Source organism: Sus scrofa, chromosome 7 (assembly GCF_054392235.1).
Source record: "Sus scrofa isolate SSC_HxYL_T2T_F1_AM1 chromosome 7, Sscrofa_HxYL_maternal_Yorkshire_Landrace_v2.0, whole genome shotgun sequence".
Classification (NCBI taxonomy): domain Eukaryota; kingdom Metazoa; phylum Chordata; class Mammalia; order Artiodactyla; family Suidae; genus Sus; species Sus scrofa.
The window spans coordinates 26,842,682-26,853,014 of record NC_139389.1 but is presented as its reverse complement, the minus strand read 5'-3'; the positions used below and the strand labels follow the sequence as shown (position 1 = coordinate 26,853,014).

At 45.9% G+C, this 10,333-nt stretch overlaps 1 long non-coding RNA gene across 1 annotated transcript; it reads left to right on the top strand.

Moving 5' to 3' along the window:
- Positions 1-111: 111 nt before the first annotated feature.
- Positions 112-9,051, top strand: LOC146401463 (uncharacterized). The gene is made up of 3 exons (XR_014809160.1): positions 112-243; positions 6,184-6,237; positions 8,976-9,051. It is a non-coding gene; the product is annotated as an uncharacterized LOC146401463 (long non-coding RNA).
- Positions 9,052-10,333: the final 1,282 nt, after the last annotated feature.

Here is a 10,333-nt window from a genome sequence, read left to right as displayed (position 1 = left end):
CCCCACGTCATCCTTGCCAGGCACTTACACAAAAGGGCTACAGAGTGAGGGGATGACCGGGGTTTGCCTTCCCACCCCCACTCAGAGCTACGGAGCGGAGGCTGCCTGGTACTGGGCCTTCCTCCCCCGCTCCCTCCCAGCCATCCAGCCTTTGAGGGAGCTTCTAGGATCTGACCTGTTGGGATGGATCACTCGCTGGACCTCCATGTATCCTGTAAGGTCCCTTCAGCCCCTTTCCTCCAGGTATTAGCCAAAGAGAGGGCTCTGTGTTGAATTTTTTTAAAAGAAGCAACCTGTAGGCTTAGTTTCCCATTTCTGTGGTCTCCTAACTGTCATTAACAGGCCATTTCTCTTGACATCTGACCTCCCTCTCTCCCACTGAACGCTCTTTCTTCTGTTCAGATGGTCACTTGGGCTTTGTTAGCGTCTCCCTTCCAAATAATACATTTAGGAAAGCCACGAGTCACATGTCAAGTGTTGATGGTCGCTTGTGATTGGAGAGGCAAGCATGAAGAAAGAAAAATCCTCCAAGTCAGCAAGGACAGACCGGAAACCAGGACACATCTCCCTGCCTCGGACTTTCTTGTGTCAGAGGGAAGTGTGATCCAGGATAGAAATATGACCCTTTTCCTTACCCCTAGACTCAGCTGATTACTGAAGGGTGTGACCAGCATCAGCACCACTTTTGAAATATATACTTTCTTTTTTTTTTTTTTTCTTTTGTCTTTTTGCCTATTCTAGGGCCGCCCCTGCAACATATGGAGGTTCTCAGGCTAAGGGTCTAAATGGAACTGCAGCTGCCGGCCTACCACCAGAGCCAGAGCAACGCGGGATCCGAGCCGCTTCTGCAACCTACACCACAGCTCACGGCGACGCTGGATCCTTAACCTACTGAGCAAGGCCAGGGATTGAACCTGAAACCCCATGGTTCCTAGTCGAATTCTTTAACCACTGAGCCATGACAGGAACTCTGATTGAAAAATAGGTTTTCAATCATAAAATAAGGATGTCTTATCAAGAAAAAAAGTAAGTCAGGATGGATGATTTCAAGCCATGCCCATTTAAATCCAGGCTCTCCTACACTGTAATCACTAGTCCCAAGTGCCCATTGAAGTTAAGACTAAGGGTTGTTTCGTGGCAAAGCAGGTTAAGGATCCAGCCTTGTCACTGCATGGCTTGGGTCACTGCTGTGGTATGGGCTCGATCCCTGGCCTGGGACTGTCCACATGCTGTGGGTGAGGCGGCGGGGGGGGGGGGGGGGGGAAGTGCCATAAATTAAGGCTAAATGAAATTTAAAATTCAGTTCCTTTCTTGCACTGGCTATATTTCAAATGCTCAGTAACACATACAGCTAGTGGTTCCTGCCTCGGACTGCACACACATAGACCATATCCAATACCACAAAAAACTACATAGGGGAAGTTCCTGTCGTGACTCAGCAGTTGCAAACCCAACTAGTATCCACGAGGACATAGGTTCAGCCCCTGGCCTTGCTCAGTGGGTTAAGGATCTGGCATTGTAGTGTAGTTTGCAGAGACGGCTTGGATCCTATGTTGCTGTGGCTGTGGTATAAGCTGGCAGCTGTAGCTCGGATTCCACCCCTAGCCTGGGAATTTCCATACCCTGAGGATGTGGCCCTAAAAAGACTATCTATATCTATATCTATGGCAGCGCTCTTCAGAGGCTAGTAATATGCCTGGAAGTACATTTTCTGCTTTTGTCTGAGGTGGTCATGAGGGGCTAGAAGGGCAGACTCTGGTCAGCTGAGTCTGGGAGTGGTGTATTCTTTCTCTCTGCAAGGCAACTGGAGTCTGGGCACAAGCAGGCTGGCTATTCTGGAGTCGTCAGTGTAACAGTCAAGGTCCAGAGGGGTGACCTAGGTGGGAAGAGGGGTTTCTGTACATGCCCCACTTCCTCTCAAGTGGGGATTCTCTCCTTCTAGAACCTAACATATCCAGCTGATGCTCTTCCTTCATGATGCAAGTTCAGATTCAAGTAAGAGAGTCAGGCACAAGAGGCTTTCCTGGGCAGGTTTTGGGGGTCATAGGTGCTTGAAATTGTCTAGCCCTAGCCACAACGGGAACTCCCAGGCCATCATTTTCAGTCTTTTTGCTTTTACATGTAATCTGACAATAAATATCAGTCTATTAGGCCAGCTACATAATTTGAAGGGCCTGGTACAGAATAAAACTCTGGAACCAAACTCAGAAAACTCTTGTTCAAATAGCAGGAAAAAATCCTTTCCTTTGTTCTGTAGTTTCATTCTTGATCTGTTATGTTTCCTTAGTTTTTGTTTTTTTGCTATTTAATGTTACATTCCTTCAGGCACAAAGGTCCTTAAGGAGGTGGGTGAATGCAGGCCTTCCCAAGTGCCTGGGGTCCTGCCTCTCAACTTGGCAAGACAGATGTGTATGCCTGACCCCACCCCTCCTCTGGGCCCAGGCCCCTGCCAGGAGACGGTGGCACAGAGGGTGGCACTGGTTCCTGGGGGTGGAGTGAGGGGTGGAGGGGAATTGAAGGCATCTGAAAACCAGTCCTGGGGAGGCTGAGAAGGGAGACTAAGCTTGGTCTTAGGCTCCAAGCTCTCGGTGCATGGTCTATTACCCTGTCGGACTTCACTAACAAAAACAAATTGAACGATAAAATTAAGAATTTTAGAAGAAAAAAATAATTTAAAAATTAAGAATTGCAAGATAGTGACAGAATATTAAAGCCCAAACACAGTGTCCTCTCCTAAGCATGGGCTCTGTGCAACTGCCCTGGTGGAATGCCCAGGAAATTCGCTGCTTTCTACATAGGAGGAGTTTGGTTCAAAGAGCATGTGCAGGAGTTCCCATTGTGGCGCAGTGGCTAGGAACCATGAGGTTTCAGGTTTGATCCTTGGCCTTGCTCAGTGGGTTAAGGATCCAGTGTTGCTCTGAGCTGTGGTGTAGGTCGCAGACGAGGCTCGGATCCTGCATTGAAGTGGCTGTGGTGTAGGCCGGCAGCTGTAGCTCTGATTCGACCCCTAGCCTGGGAACCTCCATATGCCGCAGGTGTGGCCCTAAAAAAAAAAAAAAAAATCACTGTGCACAAAGTTGTACACTCTGACAGGTGGACACCTCAGCTTTCTCGTCTGTACGTGGGGATAATGAAATCCACCTCACTAGGGCTGGGACCAGAATTACATGAAAGGATCCATGTGAACCATGAAAGGACACAGTAAACAGTAAATTCTGTCCTTAACCTTCGCACACAGTAATTTTTCTTCTGGAACTCCCTCTAGTGGTATGTATAAGTTTCCAGAGGAAAATGCTATTTACTTTTGCGACCCTATTTTCATAGTATTTGTGGGTTCCAACTGGCCTGCCAATTCCATGGAGACTCAATGACTGATAGACGGTGAAATGTCTCTTTTCTATCCACTTAGCCTGGGTTTCACTGGTCTGCAGGAGAAATGAGAACACTGCTCCTAATCAAGCCGATGCAGCTACTTAGCAAGGGAGTCCTCAGAGCCGAAGTTTTATTCATCAACTATTTTTTTCATTTTGTGTCTTCTTTGTTATTATTCTGAAATTCACCAATATTTTCTTTTTTTCTTTTTTCAAAAAGAAAAGCATTCAGCTTGTTATGAATCAGGCGAGTCAACACTTAGGCTTGCTCCCTCGCCTTCCCCGCACGCCAAATGGGAATGCATATGTGCTGATTTTGACCAAAATGTGATATAAGTTGTCCTGTGTAAGAGGCATTAAGCTGTTCCGCAGGTCCTCATGAGCAGGTGCAAGTTTTCAGAGGCAGATTTTAATTCAATACAGAGAGAATCTTCTCTCCATCAAAATAGGCCAACTGCGGAGGAGTGTGGGAGTGAGCTTCCCATTCCCTGACATCAAGCCAGCATTGAATGGGATGTTAGGCTAGGTAACTCTAAGGTTTTTCCCTCGTTGTAGGATCTTACAAAAATACATCTTTCGTTTTCTTTTTTCTTTTCTTTTTTTGCTTTTTAGGGCCGCACCCGCAGGCATATGGAGGTTCCCAGGCTAGGGGCCTAATCAGAGCTACAGCTGCCAGCCTACACCACAGCCACTGCAAGTCCAGATCCAAGCCGCATCTGCGACCTCCACCACAGCTCACCACAACGGCAGATCCTTAACCCACTGAGCGGGGCCAGGGATTGAACACACAACTTCAAGGTTCCTACTCGGATTCGTTTCTGCTGCACCACGACAGAAACTCCAGACTATATCTTTTCTTCTCCCATCTTTTTTTCCCCGCTGCTCCTCGCCGCCTTTCCATCTCCCAGCCGCCCTCACTCTGAGACGACATCCCCTAAGGATCTTGCAGGTGAAGGCCCAGGAGGCACTCCAAAGTCCGCCCGGCAACAGCTGACGTCACGGCTTCCCCGCCGAGAATTGGTTGCCAGGAGGCTTTGGGGGCGGAGAATAGGGCTGTGAGTACACTTATCTAGGCCGAAGCGCGGCGCCTGCGAACAGCGCAGTGACTTCCAGTTACAACCGGCAAAGCTTTTCTTGCTCTTTTTCTTCAGACCCACTGTCCTTGGTTACCTGCCTTCCTCCTCTGTCCGCTTCGTTCCTCTGCTTTAGTCCAGCCTGGACTAAGGAGGCCTAAAATATTCTTTGGCCAATAGCTCAGGAGAGGGAAGAGCCAGGTGGCCCTTCTGGCATTTGGGCCAGTCCCTGAGAGCAGCCACCTGCGATGGCCCGCCTGCCACTGCGATTGCTCCCACACAAGGAAAACGTGGTGGTGGCCATTTTGGAGCTGGGCGACTGTCATTTTGCCCATCATCTTGGAGCCTGGCAATTACAGTCTTTTTTTTCCCCCCTAGGAAACTATGAGGAGCGAGAATTCTCTAGTCTGGAATTCTTACAGATCCTTCAGGACTTGTAATATCCCTATTTCAGAATATATGGAGGACTCCACATTTTCACATAAAATAGCATATATGGAAGCTGGCAGGCTCAGGTGCAAGTTCCAGCTCCATGCAGCTGATGACAAACATGTCAGACTCCAGTTTACTGTCCTGGACAGATACACAACTGTAAAATGGGAGTTTTACCACCCACCTCATGGGGGTAGATGTGAGGGCTGAATGAGACAAAGTACATGCTTAGGTCTGTGTCTGGCTCTCAAAAACCATCCTAACACCTATTGTGTAGTGGCCTGGTCGTAGAAAGTCAGGCCAGGAGGGCAGGACTTCATCTTGTTTTCCCTGCATCATCTTAGGCTAGAAGAGTGAGGGATACATAATAGAATAAGTTTGTGGAGGAGTTCCTGTTGTGGCGCAGCAGGAATGAATCCGACTAGGAACCATAACGTTGTGGGTTCGATCCCTGGCCTTGCTCAGTGGGTTAAGGATCCGGCATTGCCATGAGCCGTGGTGTAGGTTGCAGACGTGGCTCGGATCTGGCATTGCTGTGGCTGTGGCATAGGCTGGCAGCTGTAGCTAATGACCGGACCCCTAACCCTGAAACCTCCACATGCTGCGGTTCGGTTCTAAAGCAAGCAAACAAACACAGAATAAATTTGTGGAAAGAATGAATGAATAACAAAGTGGAATCTTCACCTTCAAATCTCCAGCCTTTGTAGTTTCCTCTCTTTCACGCTGTGGGATCCCCTTTCAGGCACTTCTTGCTGTAATCCCTCTAGGTCAGTATGTAAAGTTTTACTGGATATAGATCACACTGATTTGTTCACTCAGAGGTTAGTATTTTTGACTTTTGATCTTGAATCCTGGATTAAAGGCTTTGTGTGATGAGGAACTTCAGATGTCTGATAGCCTGGAGGGAGCTATTTTGAGGGGTAGGGATGATCTATGATAAATGATTTTGGTTGTTTTTCAGGGGCCAAAGGTAGGTTACCTGAAGCCAGCATCTCTTCTCCCCCCCCCCCCTTTCCTTTCTTCATTCCTTTCTCTCTCTCTCTTTCTTTTTTTGCCACACCCATGGCAAGTGGAAGTTCCCCGGCCAGGGGTCGAACCCATGCTGCAGTTGCAAGCTGCACCATAGCAGCAATGCTGGATCCTTAACCACAAGGGAACTTTGGCTCTTCTCTTAGCATTATTCCCCATGGCCAGTTTCACAGACACAGGACCCAAACAAGTCTTGTGTCATCTTCTCTTCTGCTCCAGGAAAGGAAGGCTGTTAAGTTTTTCCCAGCAATGGCAACCCATCTCTGTGTTTATTCCAGGCAGTACTTTTGGACCCAGAGCACCCAGCTGCTCAAGGATCTTCCAAATGCAAGGTGAGAAAAACTGATGTCCAAATTTTTAAAAAATCAATCAAATTGACTCAGACTTAGTCTTTCTTGTGGAATGAGCTTTTGGACAGCCATCTTGACCAACTGAAGCAATATGGTTTCCATTCGCCCTTGCTTCCCAGCAGCATCCTGAATGGTTGGTGTTGCCAAGTGACCTGATAAGGAGGCAAGTGTACTTATAGTTTTATCTTGGCAAAAAGAAAAAAATGTTATAGAGGGAGAAAAAACTATTATGTTAATATATTTGACTGTAGGATTTTTAATATGCTTCTTGAAACCATTGATCAGTTACTGACTTAGTAATAACCAGCTCAGCTACTCTGTTAATGCTATTCCTTCAATGAAGGACAAGGATTTTGAAAGAAGCCAGTAAATGATAAAGGGGACTGGGTCCTTAAAATTGGTGAGAGTGGAGTTGAAATGGAGCTGTGTGTATCTAGGGATGGGGTGAGGTAGATGTGGGTATGGTGGTTTTGTGTTGGTTATGGTTGTACTTCTGGTGTGGCCTTGAGATATCAAATTATTCTATTAGCCCAGCACAGCTTTCTGTCTAACTGGGATTAATCAGGGCTACACAACTATTGTATTCAAATCAAGGCTAGGAAACTGCCAGAAATGAGGCATTCCCTTTTTATTTTATACATGGTTTGATATAGTTTCACAGTGAGCATGTGGCCTTTATAATTTTTTTTTTTCAAGTTACAAAACAAACAAACCTGGAAAGCCTCCTTAGTTGGGAAAAACATTCAGCTTTTGGAGGGAGGGAGCTAAACTTTTCTTCAAATAGTGCCATCTAGTGGTCAATGTAAGTTATTGCTCTGAGGTTGGACACAGCAAGTGCAGGGAAGATACTGGGGAGGTCCAGTAGGGATTTACCCCTGTGAAAATACTTAGAGAAGGACATACCATTGTCATTTGCCAAAAGTTGTACAGAGTTTATACCTAATGAAATATTAATGTATCAACAAACTCAATTTTAGAACTTGGTGATGTGAAACGCACCAACATCAAACGCTAGCCAGTGGAGGAGATTCTAATTTTTATTCTTGTGGAGTTTTAAACTTTCTCAAAACATTTTCTATGATTGTATTTGTTTCTCACAATAATATGCAACATAAGCACATCAAATGGTTTTATTCCTTTTTGCAGATGATGAAATTGAGGCTAGAGGTATGTTGTGAGGGGCCCAAGGTCAGCAGATGTCTATTTTCAGGGTCAGACTGGAACCCTGGACTCTAGGTTACTAGACTGGCATTCTTTTCCAGGGGTTTCTGCTGCAGCTGGGGGTAGAAATAAATAGGCTTGATTTTACATTTAGATGTTTTATTAGAAACCATGGCCTAGTGCTTCTCTAAGTTTTCTCTACCATTTCTAAAGTAGTTTTTGTTTTGCTTCGTTTTGTTTGCTTGTTAGGGCCACACCTGCAGCATATGGAGGTTCCCAGGATAGGGGTCAAATTGGAGCTGTAGCCACTGGCCTTCACCACAGCACAGCAATGCCAGATCCGAGTCACCTCTGTGACCTACACCACAGCTCAGAGCAACCTGGATCCTTAACCCACTGAGTGAGGCCATGGATTGCACCTGCATCTTCATGGATGCTAGTCAGATTTGTTTCTGCTGAACCATGACGGAAACTGCTCAAATAAATATATTTTATTTTTATTTTTATTTTTTTTTTTTGGTCTCTTTTTTGTTGTTGTTGTTGTTGTTGTTGCTATTTCTTGGGCCGCTCCCGCGGCATATGGAGGTTCCCAGGCTAGGGGTCTAATCGGAGCTGTAGCCACCGGCCTACGCCAGAGCCACAACAACGCAGCATCCGAGCCGCGTCTGCAACCTACACCACAGCTCACGGCAACGCCGGATCGTTAACCCACTGAGCAAGGGCAGGGACCGAACCCGCAACCTCATGGTTCCTAGTCAGATTCGTTAACCACTGCCCCACAACGGGAACTCCCAATAAATATATTTTAAATTGTAACTTCCACTAGTCTTCTAGTCACCACTCTATGTGTGTAAATAATTCTATCCCAAAGTAAGGAAACAATATTTTATTTTATTTTTTCCTTTTTTTGTCTGCCCCGCAGCATATATATCTGGAGTGCCCAGATCCGAGCTGCAGTTGTGGCCTATGCCGCAGCTGCTGCAATGCTGGATCCTTAACCCACTGAACAGGGCTGGGAATCGAACCAGTGTCCCTGAACTCCCAAGCTACTGCCAATCTCATTGTGCCACAGCAGAAACTCTGGAAACTTGATATTTTAGTTAATATTCATAACAAATATATATTCTCTGTTTGATTTTAATTAACAAGGTTAGAGCAGGAATTTATTTTACTATCTTTCTGGATTCTAGTTTTAAACTCACTTTAGAAGACCATAGCACCATGAAGGCTGACACCATATCTCCCTCATGTGTTTACCCCTCAAAGTACCTGGCATTGTGCCTTCCTCCACAAAGATTTACTAAATAAATGAAAAACAAAACAAAACAAAACAACAACAACAAAACCCCACCACAGCCAACTATTTCTGAGTACTTCTTGATCAATCCAGGCCCCGGTGCAGTAGCAGCGTTCAGAAATAGAAACCATCTAAGAGCAACACTTTAGGTACTAATATTGTGTCAGCGTTTCTGCCATACGGAGCACTTTATCTTGTCCGAACCTCATAAGTATTTAATGAAGCAAATGAGCGAGTACAGGGTTTTTCTTCCATTTTGTAGGTAGAAGATAGGGGTCTGAGAAGTCCGGTCACCGGCTCATAACGGCTGCTGTTTGCTAGGGCACTGCCGCAGACCGGACGCTCTGATTTCAGGTTGGTTACTTCCTCTTCTTTCTTTCTTTTTTTAAAAGAAATCCTCTTCTCTTTTACCTATGCTTTTCTGCCTTCCTTCATCGAAAACAATTCATAAATCATATTGTCTATGAAGCTGTCTCATCGCTGAGAAAAGGAAGTAATGACAGCCTCCTGTATTTCCTGTCTTCTCACTTCCCTCCCCCTTCGCTGGCACCCAGCCACCCCCACCAAGGAAGGGAACCTAACACTTGACTCCCTTTGTTCTTCTCCACCAAAAAAATACCTGTAAAAAGGACTGCTTATAAATGAGCAAAATGTACAGGTGTGCCTTACAGTATGGAATAAAAATGTTCTTGCAAACTGTGCATTGAACAGTTCATATTTTGTTGGGTAAATCTGAAGTCTAATTTTTTTTTTTTTTTGGCTTTTTAGGGCCACACCCAAGGCATGTGGAGGTTCCCAGGCTAGGGGTCTCATCGGAGCCGAATCTGCGACCTATACCACAGCTCACGGCAACGCCAGATCCTTAACCCACTGAGCGAGGCCAGGGATCAAACCCACAACCTCGTGGTTCCTAGTCAGATTCTTTTCCACTTTGCCACAACGGGAACTCCTGAAGTCTAAATTGATTCTATTCTAAATCTTTTCAAAATATTCCGAATTTATATTTATCAAGCTCACCTGAAGAAAGATATATCCAGCACCCTGTCCCCCAACCCCCAATAAGTTAAGCAAACCAAATCCTTGGGGGAAAAACCCAACCCCTTCAACCTTTGTATTCTCTAAGGCTGAAATAACTTGCAGATGGAATTTGGAGCTTGCACGACCCCTCAGTGCCCAGCGTAAGAAATTATTCCTCAAGTGCTAAAAAAAAAAATTGCCGTAAGTGTTCAGCGTATCCTAGTTGTGCCTCTGTTTTGAGCCATTTCCTCCTCCTTCCTGACCAGGACATCCATTCCCTCCCCCCATATCAACCTCCAGTTTGCTCTGTGCGCTTCCCTCGTAGAGTCAGAAGCTATGTAACCACCAGTTCCCTTAGTGGCATGTTGGTAAGAAGCTAGTAAATTCAGGGACACTTGCTTGGTACCTCCCTCCTGCTATTTAACAATTTCCCCACAGTGGCTTCTGTTGGGAAGTAGGGAGGGAGACTTCAAAGGGCATCTGTTCTAGGATTTGGGGCAGGAGGAAGATGAAAGAAGGCACCCTGTCTTGCCTACCGGCTGCCTGGTGGCAACCCCTGATAACAGGGTCACCTGTCCTGCTCCTAAGGTTTACTGGGTCTCC